The following is a 17955-nucleotide window of genomic DNA, read 5'->3' as shown; positions in this document are numbered from 1 at the left end:
ACTTTTGAATTTGAATTTCAGGAGTTTTGTGGCTGGTAATCGATTACATGTTCAAAATTCAAATTCAAAACCCTTTTCAACAGCTCTTTTTCATTCTTCCCTTCTGGTAATCGATTACACTTCCTGGTAATTGATTACCAGAGTCTTGCATGACTTTGAAACCCTTTGTTTTGAGGCAAGGCTTGATCTTTAGTGAATCTTGAAACAAAGCTTTGTTTGTTGAAGCAATCTTGAATTAATCTCGAAGCAAATGCTTATCCTTTGAAGCGGCCTTGTTTGATTCTTCTTTGACATCATCAAAATTCATGTATTCATACATTCACACCAAAATGCACGCGTCCAAAAATTAAGCAAGCCCAAAATGCACGTGTTAACCAATGAAGTAAGGACAAAATGACCAAAAAGTCAGAAAAATTGCCACGTGCATTCCATTGTGTTTTGTGTTTTTGCCTGAGTTTAGTATTATCCAAGTCTAAACAAATCAAGATGTTGCACAAAGAGCATTTGTACAGGTAATTTTATGGTAATCTTCACTGGGTATATTTTTGTCGTTAGCATTGGTGTGCAACTTGATTATTTTCGTTTTATCAGAGTGCTTTTTGCAAACACATCATAAATAATATCTTATCTATATTTTAGATAAATAGTCATTTTTTTTCTAAATGTAATCACTTTTACTTTTACACTTTTAATGTACTTTGTAGGTGAATTTGGTGTTTTCTTATACTAAGAATCAATGATTAATCCCTTTAGCTATTGAGATTAATCACTTTAGTTATTGAGATACATGTTAAGCTTTCACATAAAAAAAATTAAGAGATAAAATTATCTGTAACACGTGTCTTAAATTAGTAAGTTTCTATATGGGTATTTTTAAATTTTTTTTAAGAAATAATTTTAAAGCTACTTCATCTTTATTATGGAAGTAAATCATTAAAATTAAGCTACTTCGTCTTTATTAATTAATATAGTGCGTGAAAAATTTGTAATGTACAAATTGAATTAAAATTAAGAATTATTAATATTATAATAATATTAAAATTCAATTTATTTGATAAGAAAACACTTCAATTTTAATATAATGTATTAAAAATTAAAATTTATGTAAAGAAGACATGGACAACGAAGAATCCAAAAACAATCCCATCTATGTGTTTGCATATCAGAAGGGAGGGCTATCAAACTAAGGTTCTTTTTTTCCTTCCTTTTTTTATGCATTCTCTCTCTCCCTCTCTCTCACTCTCTCTCTCTTATTTTTTTAATCTCTGTCTTTTGATTGAATTCTTAGGATTGCTTTGAATTGGTTTCGTCTTCTTTGTTTTTCTTCAAAATCCTTGTGACAGATCTAATCTAATCAGGCTTTTGGGGGTGTTTCAGACATTGCATGCATATAGGGTATGTTTTATGAATCCAACCATAGCTGGAAAAAAAAGTTGACTCCTTTTTTTCCTTTTACCTTCAATTAGCTTTTACATTTTTATGGGTATCTGTGTTTTTCCATATATTGATTGGTAATCATGTGGTAGGATGATGACCATTGAAAGTTATTCCTTTATCTCTCTTGATTTATACCTTTATCTAGAACATTGATGAAAAGGTTTTAAGATAGGTTGTGGGTTATATGTTTTTTTGGTTGAATTTATCAACCTATTACCATAGGATTTTTAATTTTCTGAATTAAAGAGACATGGATTGCAGTTACTGAAATCAATGTAATGTATTGCAGGTGTGCATAAAGGTGATTGGTGAGAAGAGTGCGGAGATGATGACCAACGAAGGTGCAATATATGTTACTGCAAACAGAGGTTACAACTGGAGGGATGCTTGTGGAAGCAAAGCTTCATGATGAATCAACAATGATTCAAAGATGTTTTGATGATAACAATGATGACAACAAAAGATGATGAACAAAAAGCTCAAGTGAATCAAAGAACATCTCAAGAGAATCAAGTACAAGTCAAGAGTTCAAGAATCAAGAAGAATTCAAGATTCAAGAAGAAAGCCCAAGATTCAAGATCTCAAGAATCAAGATCAAGATTCAAGACTCAAGATTCAAGAATGAAGAAAAGACTCAATCAAGATAAGTATAAAAAAGTTTTTTCAAACTTTGAATAGCACATGAGTTTTTGACAAAACCTTTATCAAAGAGTTTTTACTCTCTGGTAATCGATTACCATATTGTTGTAATCGATTACCAGTAGCAAAATGAGTTTGAAAATGTTTTCAAATTGAATTTACAACGTTCCAAATATTTTCAAAAGGCTGTAATCGATTACAATGTTTTGGTAATCGATTACCAGTGCCCTTGAATGTTGAAATTCAAATTTAAATGTGAAGAGTCACATTGTTTCATTCAAAAGCTTTGTGTAATCGACTACACATATTTGGTAATCGATTACCAATGCTTGTTTCTGAAAAATCTAAAGATGTAACTCTTCAAAAAGGTTTTGACTCTTTCAAATGGGTTTTAAGCTTTTCTAAAAGATATAACTCTTATGAATGGCTTTCTTGACCAGACATGAAGAGTCTATAAAAGCAAGGCTTTGTTTTGCATTTTGATCAATCATTCCAAGTCTTTCAAAACAATCATATACAATCCTTTACAAGCCTTGAATCTCTTTAAATCTCTTTGAACTTCTTCTTCTTTTGTACCAAAAGCTTTATGAAGTTTTCTGGTTTTCTAAACCTTGAAAACTTGTGCTATTCATACTTTTCATTCTCTTCTCCCTTTGCCAAAAAGAATTCGCCAAGGACAAACCGCCTGAATTTTTTTTGTGTCTCTCTTCTCCCTTTTCCAAAAGAAGGAAGGACTAACCGCCTGAATTCTTTTGTGTCTCCCTTCTCCCTTGTCAAAGAATTCAAAACGAGACAGTTTGAGAATTCTTTTGATTCTTCCCATTCCCTAATACAAAAGCGTTCAAAGGTTTAACCGCCTGAGAATTCTTTTGTATCCCCATTCACAAAGTATCAAAGGTGTAACAGCCTGAGATCTTTGTCTTAACACATTGGAGGGTACATCCTTTGTGACACAAGTAGAGGGTACATCTACTTGAGTTTGACTGAGAACAAGAAAGGGTACATCTCTTGTGGATCAGTTCTAGTGGAGGGTACATCCATTAGGTTCAAAGAGAACAAGGGAGGGTACATCCCTTGTGGATCTTTGCTTGTAAAAGGTTTTTTACAAGGTTGAAAGAAATCTCAAGGACCGCAGGTTGCTTGGGGACTGGAGGTAGGCACGGGTTTGTGCTGAACCAGTATAAAAATCCTTGTGTGTTTGTTTCCTTCTTCCCTACTCTTTTACTTTCCGCTGTGCATTTAATTTCCGCTTTTACTTTCTGTTAAGTTTCTCTTCTACTCCTCTTTCTCTTAACAATTTAGTAAAAGCCTTAAAAGAGTAATTTTTAATTGGTAAAGTTTTAGGAATAATTAATTCAACCCCCCTTCTTAATTATTCTGAGGCCACTCGATCCAACAATATTGTCCAGGAAACTGTGTCAGCTACTCTTAACATGTGAGTTTCCTATAATGTGGCATGCATGGATGGATGGAGTAGTGCTATTTTTTCAAATTAGTAAGTAAACCGATTATAATATTGAAATGTTATCGCTTTGCTCCAAGACTTTTGCTATAGGACGAGTGTCAATGATGTTATTCATGAAGAAGGTTTCAGCCCATGAACAATCTTCCAATTTTGTTTATCGTTGTCAATTACCGTTTATGTATTTAGAATCTAAGATACATAATTTTGCTGTGTAGTATGAAGGTGTTGCAAGGGAAGGTGGGAAAGGACCCAGTATATGGGATACTTTCGCTCATAAATACCCAGGTATATGTATATCTCTCCTCCAATAGTGCTTTTTAATATTTTTTTACTTTTGAAGTTGTCCATGGCCTGAGATTGAATTTTCTTGCACTAATAATCTCTTATCTACCCCTACCCTCACTACTAGCCCCTTCCCTTCAATTGCTTGTGTTACATCCAATTTGTTGTGTAGTATGAAGGTGCTGCAAGGGAAGGTGGAAAAGGACCAAGTATATGAGATACTTTCACTCATAAATACCCATGTATATGTATATCTCTCCTACAATATTTCTTTTTAATATTTTTTACTTTTTAAGTTGTTCATGGTCTGAGATTGAATTTTCTTGCAATAATAATCTGTTTCCTACCCCTACCCTCACTACTAGCCCTTTCCCTTCAATTGATTGTGTTTTACATCTAGATGAGGTTGGTAAACAAAACTTAGTGCAATGTGTAGTATGAACGGTACTGCAGAGCTTATAAGTTACTGAATGATCTTTTAAAAGCTTCTAAAGTTAGTCACATCATAATACCAATTGCTTTGTTTAATGTTATTGTAGGAACCAAATCAACCAATGGTGTTCAAGCAAAAGAAAATGTCAGTTGAGCAGATTATATGCAGCAGGTACACCGCCTCATTTTACCGCTTACTGAAGACAATAAAAGTGTTACAAGGAGGAATAAAAGATGTAAGAAGCCATTACCAAAGCCAAATTAAAAGCAAACTTTGGCATTGGAATCATCATTAGGACCATGAGGGTGAAATTTTTGCAGCTGCAACAAAGTTTATGCCAAATACTTATAGTATCAAAGTGGCAGAATCTCTGGCCTTGAGATGGTGTGTTGAAGTCATATAATAAGGCACCAACACTGCATTACACATATTTTGATGGCATTATCAAAGATTGCATTCAATTGATGCACTCTTTTTCATCACTTGGTGTTCAGTGGGTAAGAAGAAACTGCAACATTATTGCTAATAAGTTGGCTTCTCTAGCTTTCATGCTTCAGGAAAGATACTGAATAAAAGAGGTTTCACCTTAGATTGTTAGCTATCTGCAACATGATGAATGAACCTCTTTTCCTCAATTTGAATAAAGAGCAGTATTTTTCTTCTTCTTTAAAAAATATTGACTACTTATTGAATGACCAAAAAATAAACCTGAAGTTTCTTTGTTTTTCAATTATTTTTCTTATATATCTCTGCAAAGTTAATTTCCTCTTCTTCTCATGGATTAGTTCATATCACAAGATAACAAATTAATGTAGGATTAAGACATTATTTATCTAGATTAAGCTCTAAGGAGTTATTTGAAGTATGAAATCATGCTCAAATCCTCTAACAATTGCTTTATTGATAGGTTGTGCTTTTCGGAGCTTGAAAATTTGTATTCAAAATGCATTTTGGACTAATTCAAGTATATCCTCTTTCACACTTTGTTATTGTCTTGCTTATGAAATTGATGTCATGTCTCATGTACCTGATATGATGTTTTAACTGGTTGAAGAAAAACAATGCAGAATGAGCATTTTTCTGTCTTTGTTAATTGGTATGTTTACAAGGTACACATTACTAATAGCAAGGTAGTTCATAGGTTCATACCAGATTATGCATTACCTGTAGCTTGGTGTGTAAAGGGTAGGACTAGAGTTTGACTTGAAATTTTAAATCACTGTTATTCCCTTTTTATTCCCCCGTCCTTTATTCCTTGGCCATTTGAAATTTTCTCTTTACAATTGGCTGTGATAGTGCTGAGAAAATACAAATGATTCTCTGCTTCCTTTTTGCTTGAGTACAAAGATTTGCCCGAGTTAAATGCTGAATACCTATGTAAAATCTTGGAAGAAGGTAGTTGATTTTTGTTTTTTCCTTTCTTAACTTTTATCTTTAGTTGGATTAGAATCTGATCATTTAATGTGATATAAGGCAGACTACGTTAACATGGTTTATTTATTTAGTTTATGCATACTTGATATGGCTTATTATATTTTGAATTTCGGAGATTGCTTGGTGGGATGAATTCGTGTAACACGAATTATTGTGTATAACTGATCACCTTCAAATTTTTCTTTTCTTCTTAAAACAATTTCTTACCAACATGTTTCGTATCATTTAGTATTGCTTTGCTGTTAAAGATTAAAAGCAAATTTTATTATTTACAGTATTAACATCAATGAATGGGAAATGATGATAACATTTGGTTTCATGGCTGCAACAAGGTAAGGACGCCCTTTACCTTTTTATGGTTGTAACAATTGTTTTTGTCATCATCTACCAAATAAATAGTATATATATATATATATATATATATATATATATATATATATATATATATATATATATATATATATATATATATATATATATATATCAGCATCTCGATATATTAGGAAAAAAAATATATATATATATATATATATATATATATATATATATATATATATATATATATATATATATATATATATATATATATATATATATATATATATATATATATATATATATATATATATAAGAAATCACAAAAAAATCAATTAGTTGTCATTTAATTTTCTATTTGTTTTTTGTTTGCTACTGAATATTAACTTTATAGTTCTAAATTTGCAGTGTTAGAGTGGCAAATGAACTTGGAAGAGGAAACTCACAACCTACTAAGTTCCCTATAGTTGTGACAATGCTTACATCATTTGCAATTGGGTTTATCTTATTTGTTCTTTTTTATTTTTAAGAGAAAAAAGTAGCTTATCTCTTTCCTTCAGACGAAGATGTGGGTACTGCTGTGGGGGATTTGTTTTGTAGTTTTTGTTTGCTGCCCCTCTAGTAGATATTGATGCTATTCGTGAGCCTGTTTCTCGATCTCTATTTTATGGAAACAATGTCATTTCTGGTGCCATTATTCCTACTACTTTTGCGGCTATAGGTTTCCATTTTTGTGTATTTGACTTTAACTCTATTTTACTGTTAATCAACATTTGCAAACTCGCTTACCAAACAACCCGTGCATGTGCACGGGTTGCAGACTAGTTTTAAATAAAGAGGCTTAGAATGAAGATTTATTCACATTAATTCAGTTGTGATGTCCGAGATACATAAATATGAGTTAGATCCGCCTGCAGTGTCGCGTGGGAATAAAGATCTCTGTCTTACCTTTTTTTTTTAGTAGTAGATTTCATTTTGGGATTTTAAATATTTTTTTAGGTCTCACATGGGTTCCACTTTTAAATATTTTATTTAATTAATTGTTAAATTAAATATAAATAATTAAGTAATTAATTTTAATGAAACATTGAAAAAAATTAGTAAATATTAAGAAATAGAAAAATCAACATAAATTTAATTTTTATTTATAACTAAATGTTAAAGAAATAAATAATACATAAATTATATAATAAAAAATTGAAAAAAATTAATATTTAAGAAAAATTAAATTTCATTATTGTTGTGACCATAACGTTCCCAAATATGTTCCACCAAATCGGCTTGAAATTGTTGATGAATTCCTCTTGTACGCATAATGTGTCTTCTTTGCAAGTATGTAGCAAAGTCAGGAGGAGTACCACGAGATACTTCAACATTTGAAATGTCAATTTTTACGTGATCATAATCAGTATTGGCATTACCATTGAACGTATCTCGTTCATCTTTGACAATCATGTTATGCAATATAATGCATGCCAACATTATATCCTTCATTGTATCTATGTTTCAGGCACGCGATGGACCACGTATAATTGCGAATCGAGATTTGAGCACACCAAATGCTCATTCCACATCTTTTCTTGCTGCTTCTTGACATTTTACAAATAATTTTATTTTAGGACCTTGTGACATTGGTATGGTTTTCACAAATATGGGCCAATCTGGATAAATACCATCTGCAAGATAGTACCCCATATTATATGGAGTTCCATTAATTGTAAATTGTACTAGATGAGCTCGACCTTGCAAAACGTCATCAAACACAGGTGATTGGTTTAACACATTAATGTCATTATTTGAACCTGCAACTCCAAAAAATGCATGCCAAATCCACAGGTCTTATGAAGCGACGACTTCAAGTATTATTGTGGGTTTGCGATGATCACCTCTACGATATTGTCCCTACCATGCAACTAGACAATTTTTCCACTCCCAATGCATGCAATCAATAGAACCTAACACACCTGGAAACCCTTGTGCATCTCCAATATGTAGTGGGAAATTGATGTCATTGTTGTTGGGTCTTCTCAAGTACTCTTGTCCAAGTATCTCATTGACACCCCTTACAAATTTTTGTAAGCATTGAGTTGCAATGCATTCATCAATTATAACGTACTCATCAACACAATCAGCAGGTGATCTATATGCAAGTATACAAATAGTTGTAGTGCACTTTTGTAATGGCGAGAGACCCATTCTACCATCAACATCATATCTTATTTGGAAACACTCATCGTGATTACTAAGAGCGTTGACAATTTGAATGAACAATTGTCGCCACATTCAGAACCTATGTCGGAATTGAGTCTCAGTGTATATCAAATTTTCTGAGAAGTATCATTCATCAATCGTAGATGTCCATCTTCACGATTGCGATTAATGAATTTTCTAGGCCTTCTTTGTTGACTGTTGTTGTCTCCTTGTTGTTGCATCGCACGTAAGTAGCTCATGATTTGTTCATCACTATTGTCTTCAAGTGTTTCGTAAATAATTTGTTTCCAAGCTTGGTCGAAGTCATTATTTTGACCTATTGTATAAACGATTGATTGCGCAAATAAGTGAAAGAGTATTGTTTGAAGGAGATGTACAACAATAAATGATAATTGAACAATTAAATACGAAATTGTACAACGACTAGTTTTATAACGACTAGTTCCATCACGGCTAATTTTATAACGACTAGTTCCATAATGGCTAGTTTCAAAAATTTTAAAAAATTGAACAAATTATAATACGATTAAAATAAAAAACAAATCAAACATGATTCCTAAAATACAAATTAAAAGACGGTTACAACAAATTAAAACTACCTAACAAATTATAACTAGATTCCTAACTTACTTCGAATTATTTTACAAAAGACTTCATGGTCTTTAAGTTGAGTCTCAGACATTATAAAAGTGTCCTTCACTAGAATGTCGTTATACTCATTTTCCAATTCTTTCACCCTTAAGGCTTCTAGTTTGGCATTGACAACATTTCTTTCCCTCATTGCTTCCTCCACACCACTCAGATCAACAGGTTTGGTAGATGTTCCTACTCCTTTTCCCTTGCTCTTCCTTTTGGTTGCCTTTTGACCCATTGGACGGATAATTGGAGACGGTGTATTAGCTTCGACTGGTGTTTCTGGATTAGATGATGAAGAATATGCCCCAGATGTCGAAATCTTCATCCTTTTAGAGCAATTTTCTGTAAACTACTCTAACCATTTCGATTGATCTTTCAAGAGTCTTCAATTTGGGTAAAAATTGTGGAAATTGCAAACCAACATCATCGTTTGAAACCTTCTTAGGACTATTTGCTCGGATTGTAGAAAATGTATGCGAACTCTGAGAATTAATGGTACAAGGGGTTTGAGTATTTGACATAAAATAATTTGGTGGTGGTGGTGGTAACAAAGGAGGGGGGGGGGGGGAAAGTAGGACGATTTTGTGAATTTTGGGTTGAAGGAGACATGTTGCAATTTTGTAAAAAATTTATATAACTTTGCCAATCAAATTGATTTGGATCCATTTGAAAAAAAAATTAAGAATGAATATGAAAAATAATTAACTAAGATTGAATATGAAAAAAAACTAAGCTAGAGTTTAAAATAAAAATAATTAAGATTGAATTTGGCAAAAAAAAATTACCTTGAATCTGGAAAAAAAATAACAGTGATTGAATTTGTAAAATAAAACTAAGCTTGAGTTTAAAATAAAAATAATTGAGATTGAATTTGGAAAAAAAATTACCTTGAATATGGAAAAAAAATTGCGATTGAATTTGGAAAATAAAATTAATCAAGCTTGAATTTGGATACTAGAGATTCACAAATGAAAAATTAGAATGTCAATTGGGTGTACAAATTATTACTGTTTGAACCCAATTTATATCGTGCAAATCTCTTTCCGACCATTAATTTTTTTTTCAACCGTTACACTGTTTTCTTTTACCGTTGCACTGTGTCGTTCGCGTTTTCTTCTAAAAAAATTTTACTGTTACTGTAATGATCACCCACATGCTCCATTTCCTTTTTTTTCTCCTCATTTTTTCCTCTCTACTGTCTCTTTACCTCCCCACTCATTTTCACCTTTTTCCTTTTCCTCCCTGTTAGACTCCAGACTCTTCATCTCCTCTTCATTTTTTCTCACTTTTCCCCTTCCCTCTCCCCCTCACAAGACCTCCTTTCTCCCCCTCCTGTAACGACCCGCCTCGTCGCTACGATATCCACACTCTAATATACACTAATTTCAATTTTTATAAAAAGAACTCCCTTAATTTTGCTTATGAAAATAGAAGTAATTTCATCCCACATACATTCATCCAACAACACACCATTACTTAAGTGAATATACATAATTATATAGAACAATAACTCGGTACACGTCATACACATAACGAAAATTAAATATGTTCATAAGTATAATTAAAATCCAAGTTTTACATCTTTAACCCAACAAAATAGAACTTGAAAACCAACTACGGAGGAGTTGATTACAAAACACAACTCTCTCCCAAAATAACGTCAACGTCATCACGTCAGCTCGGTGGCTCCTCACCAGAATCTTACTTCTTGCACCCTGCTGCTGTCATTCTGCTCCCACGAACAATGTTCGTGATCATCACAGGTGTCAACCACACGATACAAAATTACAAGGGTGAGTTCATTATAAAAAGAACCAATACCAGTTCCAAATAACCACAATTACCATGGAACATAGGCAAACATGATGAGCACACACAACACTCATATCCAACAAATATTCATCATCCACATCCAACAATTACTCATCATTCATCCATGGACCAAATCAAGACAGCACAAAATGATGCATGCACCTGACTCAACCACTCAGATGCAATATAGTACACACCAACAATAACCAAACCTCAGGAAATAGCCTAAGCGTGTCCACACGACACTTTCACTTAGGGAATTGTGCTAAGTTTGTCGAGACCACCCGGTTGTGCACGTAACAGCCCCCCTCCCATAGGTGATCAGCCTAGGAGCCCAAAGGTGTTCCCTACCAGGTGACAGCCCCATAGTACAAAGTACACTTGACCACAGTTACTCTATTTCCTGTGTCGTATGAGCTATGATCACGGCCAAAAGTAAGTGCCAAAGACCATGGACCAATTAAAGCGCCTAAACATCCCCTCAGAAATGTTTAGATTCTCTAACCACACTAGTTACCCACGTCTGGGCCATCCGACAAGGTCAGTGCACTCTACCTCCCATGACATACACTCCATACGACGTATGATCGTGGCCAAAAGCTAGTGCCAAAGACCATGGAAGGTCAGTGCACAGTGCCCCCCACGAATATAGACAACATCCAATGTATGAACGTGGCCAAAAGCTAGTGCCAAAGACCTTGGAAGGTCATTGCACATTGCCCCCCACGAACATATACAACATGCACATGCCAATGCATTTCCAACATCAATCAACATTCCATTTCCATGTCATTCACAACATAAATATCATCTCATCTCAATGGCGTTATCAACAGCAACCTCATTTCATATTCACATATTCATCAATAATAACAATTCATGTTGACATGGTCTTTATTAACAACGTCATCTCAAATCAATATCATCATAATTATCATTATCATCACATATCAATTAAAATCCTTAATAGCGACATCAACAACAAATCGCATTTTGTACATATATATATATATATATATATATATATATATATATATATATATATATATATATATATATATATATATATATATATATATATATATATATATTTCTTTCATGCCTGAGATTCACACTCACAGTTCTTCAAACAACACAAATCAAACAAACACAACAATATCATTCATCACAATACATATATATATATCGCATCCCATTCGTCAAAAACATAGGTTCTCCTAAAAAAAACAGCATGCATATCAATAACAATTTTATCGCATCCCATTAGTTAAAACGTAATTTTTTTTGAAGAAAAATCAGCATGCAATAGGGACAGGCAGATATCCTCATAGTTAGGTTCCCTGACCCTAGCTATGGTGTTAAAACGGTAAATTTTATAATAAACTCCCCTCACCTATTGTGAGCTATCCGCAGTTTCCTCGTCACGTCACTTGGAGATGTCTTTTTCTTTTCCGCTCGTCGGTTCCATGCAATCCTCTACCATACCAAAGCGAAGGAGGCTTAATATGGATTTCAGAAAACAAAGCTAATAACAATGCTCTAGGTCAAACACCCACATCACTACATGAAAAAGCTGAGAGCACTTCGGGTTTTACAAAGGAATATCATTTGGAAATTCCGACCATGCCAATGTGACCGGGGTTCAGTGTAGGTTACGAAAATAACATGCATTTCATGAAAAGATAACGTTTACAAAGTCTCTTTCTCTAGGGTTTTTCAAAGAAAACGTAAAACATGCAATGGTGGTTCCAAAGTCAGAAAAGATGCAAAGATAAGCTGAAACTAACAAGGAACAAGCATAGAACCATGGTCACCTTGAAAGAAAATGAAAGGTCAGATTAGGGTTTCGTTCTCTACCGAAACTGCAAGCCAAGTTGGAAGATTCCGCTTCAGTTGAAGGGTTCCTCTCAATGTGGGGTTGCAACGGAGAACAACAGCGGTTTGTGGTGGCTAATGGTGGCTGTGGATGATGGAGAAAGTGCTTGGGACATTATAAATGGTTTTGGAAGAAAGAAAGAAGAAGAAATGGTGTTTTTCCTAAGCTACACGAAAGCAAAGGCTGAAAACGCTCAAATGAGAAATGCTCTCGGAAACGGAAACTTCGCGCACACTCCAGACATATTCTCAAAGATCCCAACGGTCAGATTGGGTAAAATTGTCTTTTGAAGCTGCAGACCAAATTTCGAGAAGATCCAACAGTTAACAAAAGCTGGGCAGCATTTTTACCGAAGCAGCTCATGTAGCTTCCTTAAGAAGTTTCATTAAGAGGCTTCCTCAAGAAGCTTCTCGTGGCTTCTTTGAGAAGCTAGATCCTTATCTACCCACACCCCTCTATTAACTAAATTAACCTCCTTGGAAATAATTACGGATAAAATAACACAACAAATACAATCAAACATCAAACATAATTATTAATATATATATATATATAAGGGTGTTACACCTCCCTCCCGACACTAGCGACCTTCCTTCTCCCTTCCGGCACATAGACTAGACTTTGATGCAAAATTTAAAAAGTTGTCAAATATTTTCTTCTTCACTTGCTTCTTCTTCTTCCTCAAATTAGGGTTTCTAATTGATGGGCTGCATATACCATGCTGAACAGTGTGTTCTACTTACTCTTTTTTTAGTGTTAATAATGTAAAATAGAATAATCTCTTTTTGTTATACTATACCATGCCTGCTACACCACTCAAGTAGTTCTTATCAATTCAACATCATAAGGAAAAGGTAATATAATTAAACAAACCAAATGATCAACAAACTAAAAGCACTCATCATGAATATGCCACCATTGTGGCGAGAGTGCCTCTCACCTGCGTTCCGAACAGCCCTAGCATGCACCATAGTGAGTTGTATCACCCTCATAGCCTTCCCAGCATTCTCATTATCATAAACGATGTGCTTTGGGAGACGCCTTCCACGTCTATGCCACCCTTCAGAGCACAGGCCCCGCCATCTTGAGCTTATGGGCTGTCGGACCAGGGCCGCTCTCTAAAGCCACAACCGCTGCGGTGGTGGCGCTCGCCACGTTTGTGGTGGTTCTTTCTTGGCCTTAGAGCATGAATTTGATAGCTAAATTGGGTCAGATAGCACCACCATGTTGGAAGTGAGAGGAGAGAAGCTTTAAAAACCCTAATTTGAGGAAGAAGAAGCAAGTGAAGAAGAAAATATTTGACAACTTTTTAAATTTTGCATCAAAGTCTAGACTACGTGTCATAATCTAGGACAATTTGCTAGGTTGGATAGTCTATGTGGCACTAAAATTGCCAATAATACACCTCACTAACAGTATTACTTTTAAATTTAATAGCAAGGACTATTTTGTAAAACTTATTCAAAGATAAGGACTATTTTTTATATTTCAAAAAGATAGGGACTAATTTGCAAAAGAGATCAAAAGTCAGGGACCAAAATACCTATTTACTCCAAAATTAACATGCACGATTTAACCTATTAGGGAATAATGAAAACTTTGACACGTTAAAAACCTAAAGTATGGTTCCAATATACTCTCCCACAAGAAAATGAAGGTCCCAACAAAGAAAAATGATGATTTGGTTGAGAAAAATCACCAAACCAATTGCTTCTTATAATTGTTAATTCCACTGCATACTATGAATCCATGTATTCTTCATAACCTTTTTGGTCATCTATAACATAATGTGACATGATGTGAATGTGTTATGGGTGGTTATTGGTATTTTACAAGGATTTCTTTCAAGAATTAATATATGATTTATTATTTTTTAATTTCATTCATGAATTTGTGACAATGTTATATTTGGGTACAATTTTAGAAATTACAAACCCTCCTTTTTTTTATGTCAGGCGATTTTGATTAAATTAATTAAAACAATATGTTGTCAAAGTAATATTTATTTGAGTAAATTAATTTAATTAGAATTACATAGATATTAGTGTGAAATTATTTATGTGAATTGTGTTCGGCACAAAGGAAAATGCAATTTGACTAAATAATATTATACTTATGATGATTAATATGTAACAATTATAAGGTGTTTTCATGTGAATAATAGTCGGTCCAAATAAAGACTATTAGTTGATAGAATTTTATTGTCAACATTTGATCATTAGGTTGAGAGTACCAATTATAAATTAATTTATCTGTCCAAAGACTATGAATTAATGTGGGTCTAAGTATCTTGTGATGGGTTTATTAGGTGAACTATTTTGCACATGTCATGTTATATATATTTTATATAAGTTGGCCTATTTGATAGCATGTAATATTTTTTTTATTCATTTTCTTTGTTACCCAATTTCTTTGTTACCCGTGATGGATGGGACTGGAAGGAAGTGGTAAAAAGTGTTGTCAGTGGTATTGACTTGGATTTCTCTAATGTGGCAAAAATTGAGAAATGGGACCGTTCCAATCGAATGTGCATTACATGAAGCGCTTTATTCCATTGGCTTTATTTCTGAGGGTGAGAATGCAAAGAAATTTATTAAGAAAATTGAACAATACTTTACCAAAAACAAGAAGGAAGACACGAGTAACCTTTTGGCTAAACTCATCTTCATGAAGTATAAGGGAGTACATAATGGAAATGTCTAACTTGCATCAAAACCAAAAGCCTTGAAGGGTTGCAGTGGAGGTTATAGGAACTTTTAGATTATAGTTAAAAATTTGATTTTATTTGGATTTATTTGAGACTTTTGTTGTACCGTCTTTTAGACGAAATCTGATTTCAATTTTTAGTTTGGACAAATTTGGTTTTTCTTGTTCATTTGGAAATAATAAAGTTAGTGTTTACCAAAATTCAAATTTGATTGGTTCTGGTTCTTTAATTGATAATGTTATTTGTTCCTATAACGAAATACTGCAAACAAACTCATGTGGTACAAAACAAAATTAAATGAGAATTCAACCACCTTATGACAGAAAAGCTTAGATCATATCTCTAAACAGAGAATTCAGATACTTATGTCGGATAAAATTCTTGAACCTTTAGATTTATCAAACTTTGAAGTCTATGTTGAATGAATAAAGGGAAAACAAAAAAACATGAGAAAATTGGGTGCCGAAAAAGCTAAAGATGTCTTGGAACTAGTACATACAAACAACAATATTTTGTCTTGTTCATAGATGACTACTCTAGATACGATTACCTATATTTGATACATGAAAAGTCTCAATCCCTAGATGTTTTTAAGAGTTTCAAGGATGAAGTTGAACTTCAACTTGGAAAGAAAATTAAGACTGTCAAATCTGACCATGGTGGTGAGCACTATGGTACGATGGATCATGAGAAAAGGTTTCTTAATAGTCAATTCCTTCCTTTTAAGTAAAACCTTTAGTGACTAAACGAGCCTTATATCTCTCAACATTTCCCTTTGAATCCCTTTTGGTTTTAAATATTCATTTGCAACCAATAGGTTTCACATCTTTCGGCAATTCGACAAGATTCCAAATATCATTGCCTTGCATAGATTTCATCTCATCCTTCATGGCATCGACCCAATTTTGAGAGTTAGAACTACACATAGCTTGACAAAATTTGATTGGATCATCCTCTGTTAAACTAATGTCATCCTCATGATCTTGGAGAAAGATAGTATAATCATCTGGGATTGAACTTCTCCTCTCTCTAATAGATCTCCTTAATGACACTTCTTGATGTTGTTAAGGTTGTTGTATAGGTATTTGAGAAAGAACTTCATTGTTGTCTTGTTCTTGTCATCAACAATAATTGAAACATTGTTTTCTATTACTCGAGTTATTTCATGAACAGTAATAGATATGAGGACTTAAGCACTGTTAATAACATATTCTTCCTTAAAGATAACATTCTTTATGTTCTCTTCCTTCCCAAACTCAACTTCCTCAAGAAATCTCGCATTTTCTATTTTAGAAAAGGATCTTAAATTGGGATCGTAAAACTTATAGCCCCGAGAGCATTCCACATAGCCAACAAAATATTAGCTAATTATTCTTGAATCCAGCTTGTTTTCATGCGACCTATAAGGTCGTGCCTCAAGCGAACAACCCCAAATATGCAAGTGTTTAATGCTTGGCTTTTTGTCACTCCAAAGTTCATAAGTGGTTTTTTTGACTACTTTACTTGACACCTTATTAAGGATGTAAGCTATGGTCTTTAAGGCTTCTCGCCAAAGCGACTCTGGCAAAGAAGAATGACTAACCATACTTCTCACCATATAAATTAAGAGTTTGGTTTCATCGTTTTGCTACACCATTCATTATAGGTTTTCCTGACATGGTGTATTGCGGAACAATTTCACACTCTTTTGAGAAAAAATGCAAAAGGTCTTGAACGTTGTTCTCCCGATCCATCATATCTGTTATAGTACTCACCACCATGGTCAAATTTGACAGTCTTAATTTTCTTTCCAAGTTGAAGTTCAACTTTAGCCTTAAAACTCTTAAAAACATCTAGGGATTGAGACTTCTCATGTATCAAATATAGGTAATCGTATCTAGAGTAGTCATTTATGAACGAGATATAATATTTTTGCCCATTCCAAGGTGTTGGAAAAGTACCACAAATGTTTGTATGTACTAGTTTCAAGATGTCTTTATCTCTTTCGGCACCTAATTTATGTTTGTTTTTCCTTTATGCATTCAACACAAACTTCAAAGTCTGATAAATCTAAAGGCATCCCCCACAACCCTTTTACCATCACACATAAATATGAATCTTTCATCATCACGTGATAGTCGACTCCACATGCAACCTGTATGGTTACACTATGTGAGTAGTAGCACCATAATCCACCCACCAAGTATCTTAAGGTACAAGATCTAAACTAACTTCAAAACAAACAAGAGCACTTTCAAATCTGTCTCTTTGCCGCCTCTCTTCCTCTTGCACACACAATGAGATGCACTTGTCCTTCTAAGTGTTATAACTCACTTTGAATTGTCCAAAGTGTGCAGGAAGTGAGATCAAAACTAAATGCAAGAGCAGGTCTTCACCATGCTCTAGTTTGAGTGCTTTTAGTTCTTCATGCCAATAAATTCTACCAAATAATAATCTTTCTTTGTATCGACTATTATTCACATGAAAATATCTTATAATTATCACACATTTATCATTACATCATTACATGTACAATATTATTTGGTCAAATTGCGTCTTCCTTTGGACCAAACATGATTCGCATAAATAATTTCATACTAATACTAATATCTATGCAGTAATCAAATTAATTTATGCAATAGAGATTGTTTTGGAAACATATTGTTTCAATTAATTTAATCAAAATCATCGGAGATAAGAAAAGGAGAGGGGTTGTAATTTCTAAATCT

General features: G+C 33.6%; 1 pseudogene; it reads right to left on the bottom strand.

Annotated features, from left to right (window-relative positions):
• Positions 1–7229: 7229 nt before the first annotated feature.
• LOC113000493 (uncharacterized) lies at positions 7230–9177 on the bottom strand (annotated as a pseudogene).
• Between the last annotated feature and the right edge of the window lie 8778 nt (positions 9178–17955).

The sequence above is a fragment of the Glycine max genome, chromosome 2, assembly GCF_000004515.6.
Source record: "Glycine max cultivar Williams 82 chromosome 2, Glycine_max_v4.0, whole genome shotgun sequence".
In the NCBI taxonomy this organism is placed as follows: domain Eukaryota; kingdom Viridiplantae; phylum Streptophyta; class Magnoliopsida; order Fabales; family Fabaceae; genus Glycine; species Glycine max.
Note: the sequence above shows the minus strand (reverse complement) of the source record. Positions and strands in the feature narration are given on the sequence as shown.